The following is a 7,920-nucleotide window of genomic DNA, read 5'->3' as shown; positions in this document are numbered from 1 at the left end:
TACTTGAAGAAGAAAAAGGATAGGAGTAAACGGTCTGAGGAGGAAAAATAGCAATACCAAAAAATTAGAAACTACTCCAAGAACCCAGATGTGTGTTGAACAGATCAACTGGCAGACAGACAAAGTAAAAATCACACACAAAAATAATTTGCTTGCCAAAGAAGTGTTCTTCCGAATTATGGAATCCAGTACCTCAGTTCCAATAAACCTCTGATCATTTCTTAGAAATGTGTCACATTGCAGTATTTGTTAAAGCCCTGAAACTGGGGGCAGGGGTTGGGGCAGCTAGAAAGGGGAAATCTGTTTCTATGGCCTAGACTCTATAGAGAAAATAGCTCCAAGTCACATTTGACCTAGACAGAGCTGGGAATGCTGTGGAATATTTAAAGCATTCTGCGATTCTATGGAGTAGCATTAGGAGCCAAGGATATAAGCACTGGTGGTGGTGATGTGCCATGGAATCGGTTCTGACTCATAGCAACCCATATAGGGTTGCGAAGGCTGTAAATCTTTATGGAAGCAGAAATCCTCATCTTTCTCCCACAGAACAGCTGGTAGTTTTGAACTGTTGACCTAAAGGTTAACAGCCCAACTCATAACCACTACGATACCAGAGCTCCTTATATAAGCACTAGGGAGGTAGATTTGGAACTGAAGTAAATGAAAGACTTTGTCATAGAATGCTGTCAAAGATGCAGAGTTGCCTTGGAAAGCAGTCAGTTTTCATAAGCAAAACAGAAAACTGGAGAATACTTATGGGACTACTGTTGTTGTTGTTAAGTGCCATAGAGTCGATTCTGACCCATAGCAACCCTGTATAGGGTTTCCAAGGAGCAGCTGGTGAGCTTGAACCACCGACCTTGCAATTCAAGCGACTTTGCAGTTTGACACATTAGCCCACAGTGCCACACTACTGTAGGAGCCCCAATATTATTGAGAATGGGGGTAGATAGCCTGTGAGGTCCCTTCCCACTATTATGAGAGTACAAGGATCTCCCCCTACCATTTTGAGCACTGTTGAGGGGTTAGAATTCAAAACTTATCCTTGCCCTCATACACTTAAAAGAATACACATATGCACAAAGCACCTGAAGAAAAGTGAAAGCAAACCTAGAGAATCCATTCTAGCTGGGTGATTCAGAGGGAATTCCAGGGAAGGGTAATTGGGGCAAATCTTGTGCTGGAACACAAAGAAGGGTGCCTGAGACAAAGACTGAGCCCACTAGAGACAAATAAATGCTTTGAGTGCCCAGGACCTCACTGTCTCCAGAGCAAGGCCTCAAGTGGGTTTGTCTGTGCCACAAGGGCAAAGCCTACATAGCTAACACACAGCACAACCACCAGCAATACCTGGTTAGCTCCACCCTTCCCGAGAAGGGGATGTAGTTGTCTCCCCAGAGACCCTGCCAGAACCCACCCTTGATAAAATCTAAGTTATTAGGACAAAGGCAGCAAGAGAAAGAGCCCCCCTTAGCTAAGCAACCTGTTTCAAAGACAACAAAGTGTAGGGGTTATTTTCTGTCTCAGTGAGGAAAGGGAGGCAGCTCTGTTCTTGTAGACTCAGGCAGGTTGCCCTGTGGGTGTTTGGATTATAATCCACTGTGTGTACATATACTTAATTATAGTTCATTATTGACCTATGGAACTAGAGCACCAACTTCTATTGTAAGCTTTGGCCAATCATAATCATCCAGTGAGGGGTGCTGGCACTGTCTCAAGTGCAGTGTTCTGCAACATGTTTCGTTTGTAGTGGCCTTTGAGCCATTCCTTTTGTGTTCTAAAAAGTTTTCAGCCTTATTTGCTGACAAAAGTTGGGCAAGCTAGGCCTGCTGCGAAAATATTTTTTAAAAGTATCACGAGATTCTTAAATGTTTCCACTGACACTTCAGGATTTTCAAGGAAAATGGTCCAGGAAAGAAGAAATGGGAGATGGGCAAGCAATTAGGGATTAATAATCCTTTAACTTCTGGTGTGACGCTGTTAGGATCAGCACTGGACTGTGAACAAAGTCAGCAGTTCAAACCCACCAGCTGCTCCTTGAGAACCCTACACAGGGTCGCTATGAGCCAAACCTGACTCCACAGCACCTAACAACAATCCTTTGACATTATATAGAACATCATCATAAACACCGTGAAGGTAGGCAGGCTTACTAAACAATTGCATGAATTAGAAGAAACTAAAGTGAAGCTAGCTCATGATCTCAGGAGCTTCCACTGGTGCTCCCAGTGCCAGGATTTCATCTTGTTAGGCTATTCCTCTAACCTACTGCTGAAAAGGCTCTTCTGATTCTTGCCTCACTTCAGACCTGAGCCAAGATTCCATTTTATAAACAAACTGGGGGTAAAGAGGGTAAAGTATTTGCTCAAGGCAATCATCAGGTAGTGTTATGGCTAGAATCCAGATCTCCAGACTCACAGTCTGATATACCTTCTCCATAGTCCCCTGTGTGTACCACTGAAGACTCCAGGTTCCCAGCTGGTAAGTGAAAGATTCCTGCATAGATCACTTACCTTATATACTCACTGTTCATCTGACTCTAAGGAAGCACTAGTGAGAATGTAGAGGCCTTGGTTTACTGCAGCTCCTACTTAAGTGCCAAGGAGCAAGTCTTCTAGAACCACAGGAACTGAGTGTGATCAATTGGCTTCCCAGTCACATGGCTCTGCCCAACCCTCCAGAAATCGTGTACTTGCTCATTCATTTAACAAAAATTTCCTAAGCATCTACTATTGCCTGGTTCTTTGCTAAAGACATATGAGGGGTCTTCAAAAAGTTCATGGAAAATGGAATGAAAAGATAGGAAATTTTCCACAAACTTTTTTGAAGCCCCTCATACTGAGTGTAAGTTTTGATCCCTGCTTTCATGAAGCACAAAGAGGAAACGTCTGTTCAGTAGTCTTAATATATAATTACAAACCAAAAGTGTTCTGAAGATCAGAAAGGCAGGTCCATATAAATGTTGCAGGGACCTGACCTAGGGTTGTGTAGGGCGGTGCTACTTGGGGAAGGCAAGCCTACCCTGAAAGCTAAGGCTGGAGAGCTAACTGGCTAAGAGAGAGGAGGCAGTCTGCGGCAGGAGAAACAGCAGATATAATTCCAAGTTCTGTGGCAGGAATGAACCAGATGTATTCAAGGGAGCCTACGGGGCACTTCTAGAGAGAAAGTAGAGAAAAGTGTTACCAGCAATTCTTTCTGAGGAAGACTAAGTGTCAAAAAGGGTTCTTGACAATATAGTCTTCGCCACACGAGAGGTCTTGCCAGCACAATAATGGCATAAAATCTTAAGAAATCTCAACCTTTCAAAATCAAGGGGTTATAGAAACTGTGTAGTTTATAAATGTATAGAAACCGTGACATGGCAAATGTTCCTAAGGGTCAATGAAACTCAGTGGTCAGGAGTAAATACAGAGGGCGATTACAGCACATTTGCTCTAGCAGCATTTTTATTTACAAACAGCAATTTCCATTGACTTTATTTATACCATAAAAAAGCCATTTACAAGCAAGAAACAAGGATTCATCAGAACAAAATTAAGCAGCACTGAAATATTCATGTCACAAATCTAAAACAAAATGAATACAAGAGTAAAATATCATTTGAATAAATAGTTTTAAAGTCATGCTATAAAATAATCCTTAATGGCAAGTTACTAGTTGATATAGCATCCGCTTAGCTAGCTTCATTTACTTCATATGGTGATGAAGTGTGGAGTTGTGAGGTTACCAGTTTATATTGCAAGATAATGACACTGTGTTAAGTCATTCAAATTGCTCAACCATTTATAACGGAAAATGTTAGCCCTACTAGTCAAAGTGGTGAAAGAGATGGTTTCACATTAAGAAAATGGTCATTCTCAAACAAACCAGGTAAAGTTCACCTCTCACTACAGTCAGGGCAGCAACCAAAGGCTTGGGCAGCAAGTCCAAAGGTTGAATTCACAGCATACTTGTCACTGAGGAGCAGCAAGAGGTCTGTTTACTAAATCTGCTACAAGGAGGGCCAAGTGAGGCTTACTCCAGGACTTGATCAAGAGCTACAGTAGCCCTGTCTGTGCCAGACCCTAAGAGGGAACCAGCAAACACAGGTTCTCTTCTGGGCTGGGAGGTCAACAGTGGAAACACTCTGGCACTTACTGGAAAAGATGTATGTGACATGTGACAACCATTACAAATTTGGAACAATGTGAATGACTTTTCTGAACCTTTATTAGTTCAGTTGCACTGAGTATTATGAAATCTATGATTTATGAACTAGATAAGTTTCATATAAAGAATTTACACAATTCCCCAATACTTTCATATATAAAATTTAATAAATAACCCTGACCAGTCTAGAAGCACCATTCAAGGGGCACATGCCCTTGGAAAATAAGTTTAGGTGTTGCATATTTGAGTCCCTTTTCAGTGGAGGCTTCACAGGAAACCATTACAGATTTTAACACTAATGACAACATAAAAATCACAGTAACTAATAGAAAAAGTTATTTGAAAAAAAAAAAACACATACTGATTTCTTTAGAGTAAAGCTCATTCACATGGATGATTTTCCTCCCAGCCCTTGCTTTGTGTTCCTGCAAGTTCTTCCTAAACTCTAGTGTATAAACAAAAATAAAAACAAAACCACACACAAAAATATGCAGGCCTGTGGTCTGGGCTAAGGGAAAAACAAAGACTTGGATATGACTGCTATTATCAGTAAAGTCATGCTCTGGAAGATTATTTGGAAAAATAAAAAAAAGCCCTATCAATTTAGTTCCTACAGTATATTCTGCTTAATGGACAGTATCCTTTCTGCTGATTTTGCTTTTTTAAAATAAAAAAAAAACAAGGCAGAGCCAATTGGGAGGCTTTCCACTGACCAGAAAAAATAACTTGTCATCAGATACTATATTTACAAATATAATTTCTAAATGTATTTACAGTTGTAATAGAACTTAGATGATAGAGAACTGATTAGAATGAAAGGATCTGTTTAAAACCACAAACATTAGTAAAAGTATATAAAACTCTTTGCTTTTCACAGTTTGTAATATAACAGGTTAAATAACTATAGAAAAGGATGCTGTCACTGTCTTCACATTGTCTACATATTTGAAAAAGGTAGCTCAAGAAGAGACTCAATTATGAACAAGCCTATATGAATTCAGGATATATTTTACTGTAAAAGATTTCTTCACATATCACCTTATCTTAATCTGATTTCTGCATTTGTTAGAATGGAAACATCTAACCTGAAACTGTACAGAAATAGGGACTTTGCTTTTTCCAAAAAAGAGTTGCTCTAAGGAGTTACACAGCGTACTTCGTCTGCGTAGAGATGAAGTGAACTTCGGGGAGAAGACTGTTTCTGTTCTGTGGTCATATTAATCCTCCTGGCACATCCTCATGTGACAAGGCACAATAAATTGCTGCTGCCCGGTCTGAATGGAGTTAATCTTTCACAGCCATGCACAACTGGGAAGCATGACAGTATAAATGCTCAGAGAGGCTATTGTGCTGGTCTACGCGCTGCCTCCCTCGAAGCCCTGCGGAACTTTACAGTACTGTGTTATGGCTTGAGAATTCATTCTTAACACTGCTAGCAGTGGAAAGGGTAAAGTGTTAGCAACATGAATGGGAGCAAGTGAAACTTGCAAAATGTGGAATCATGACTATTCGAGAGAAACTCAATCAATTGTCTGCCCCTTTAACAGTCCCATTACAATGTTTGAACCTGAACTGTACAATCAAAGCAATGTTTGTCAGAGACAATTTTGGATAAGTCACTCTTTGGTAAACTCAAACCAGTTAAACAAATTTACAAATACAAAGAACTCCATGTAGAAGGTTAAGACTGACACAATGACAAGAACCAGGACATTCAAGGTGCTTGCCCCAAGTGTCCTCCCCTCCTAACTTGTCTCACATATCGCAGAAAGCTCTGGAGACCTCTCTGACGGACCCACGCCTGAGTGAAAAGGAGGTTCCTTCCCTGAGCCTGACCTTTCATGTCCTTGATTTGGGCATTTCTTGTCACAATTTATATCAAAACAACACAGTTATTTTATTTTATTTTTTTTTGCATTTAATTCTTAAAATAAGAAGAAAAAAAAATCAAAACCAAACTTATTTATGTAAAGAAAAAAAAATTTATAAACATTTACCTGAAACCCCAGAACATATTTAAAGTGGGTAAACACGTGGGGTCCAGCCTCCCCTTGAGGCACACGGCTTTAAAAGGAGTTGAACAAGTGCTTCAGGGAGAGAACAAACCCCTTACTTAGGCAGTTTGACAAGGAAAAAGGCATACTATATACCCGATTTAGCCAGAGTCGCTCCTTTGGAGCAGCAGGAGTTAGAGGGTAATCTGTACGTAGTAACACTGATGTGTAGTGCAGCCGTTCACACGTGAGCAGATCCTGTGTGCTAAAGAGACGCTACTGCACAGTACCACCCCCAGGGGTCTATTACACACTTAGGACTTGAATGATTTTTTTTTTTTTTCCTCAAAAAAATCTCCCCTACCCAAAAAAGAAAAAAAAAAAATCCCAGAAAACCCACCATTATTTGTATTTTAAGAACCAAAAAAGCATGGGAAACCAGCAAACATCTATTTTTTATATTCCTTTAACTTAACTCATCTCCTACAAAGTTGGTTTTTTCACTTGTTTTTCTTTCTGATGGTTTTGCTCTTCTCTTGTGGAGAACCACTGGTTGTGAGTTTTCAACCCACACTTCTCAGGCAGTCTGGAGTACTGACACCAGTCTGTAGCACAAACTCACAACCAAATGATTGACAAAAATTACTCTGCCAGAATAGACAGTACAATAGCAATCTTGTGACGACTATTGTGCATACTAGAAGCACATGTGTGAGCAAAATACAGAACTGAAGACACCTCCTAAAGTACGACTAAAAACATTGTTCAAATAGGACTCAGATAAATTGTAATACAGCAATATGTTTGCTAGTACATGCTTTTGAGGTCTCTTTTCAAGCTATCAACTCAAGAGAGGAAAAAAATTGTAATTCACTGTTACCATTAGATTTCACATTTTCTATACTATACTGACCTAAAGTATACTTAAACATAAAAAATAGCACCACATGGAAAAAAAAATGGTGACACACTGAGTATCTTCGAGGGCTTTTTTAACTGTTGGTGTCTTTTAGCAGGAAACACTGAGAGAGTAGGGGAGCCTTTGACGCTCTCATTAGCACACACAATACTAAGATATATATATTGCTTGCAATTCCCATAAAGTATATCTTTACAAAAAGTACAAATTCCAAGTTCTGCAGGTTCCCTGGGAACTGCATGTAGAAAAAGTTGCTGTGCACCTGAACTGGCTGTTTGAAAAGAGAAAGAAAAAGAACACAACACTGCTTGGAGAATTTTGTAGCTAGAACTACAAATCCTTTTCCATTAGCACGAGGACTTACTCGTGGTAGAGAGTGATTCGATTTAGTTACCTGGTATGTATGTTTCTACAGTACGGAATGAAGGTAGATTCGTAGGCCAGTAAAAACATTGAAAACCACTGCTCCTTTGGGGTTGGCTAATATAACACGACAATATGTAAAAAGGTCAGCACCACAGGTCATCCAGCTCACCTACTGGACAACGAACAAAAATCCCAAACAGTTTCCAACTAGGGTAAAATACATTTTATGGCATTTGGTTTATGTGTTTGTCATGAAGCAGAGCTATGAAGACTGTGATTTGCTTTGCTTGCTTTTGGACACAATGACTAATAGATGTGAAAACCACTGACATTCTTTTATAAGGGAAAGAAAGGGGTGAAATCCTAACATATTAGGTAGGGATGAGACAGAGTCAAAAGCCCTGTTCACTTTGTATTAAATTATATATTCCTCTTACATTCGCCTCAACTAGAATAAAATCAAATTTGAGGATGTATATATACTATATATAT

Source organism: Chrysochloris asiatica, unplaced genomic scaffold, assembly GCF_000296735.1.
Source record: "Chrysochloris asiatica unplaced genomic scaffold, ChrAsi1.0 scaffold00014, whole genome shotgun sequence".
NCBI classification, from domain to species: domain Eukaryota; kingdom Metazoa; phylum Chordata; class Mammalia; order Afrosoricida; family Chrysochloridae; genus Chrysochloris; species Chrysochloris asiatica.
Note: the sequence above shows the minus strand (reverse complement) of the source record.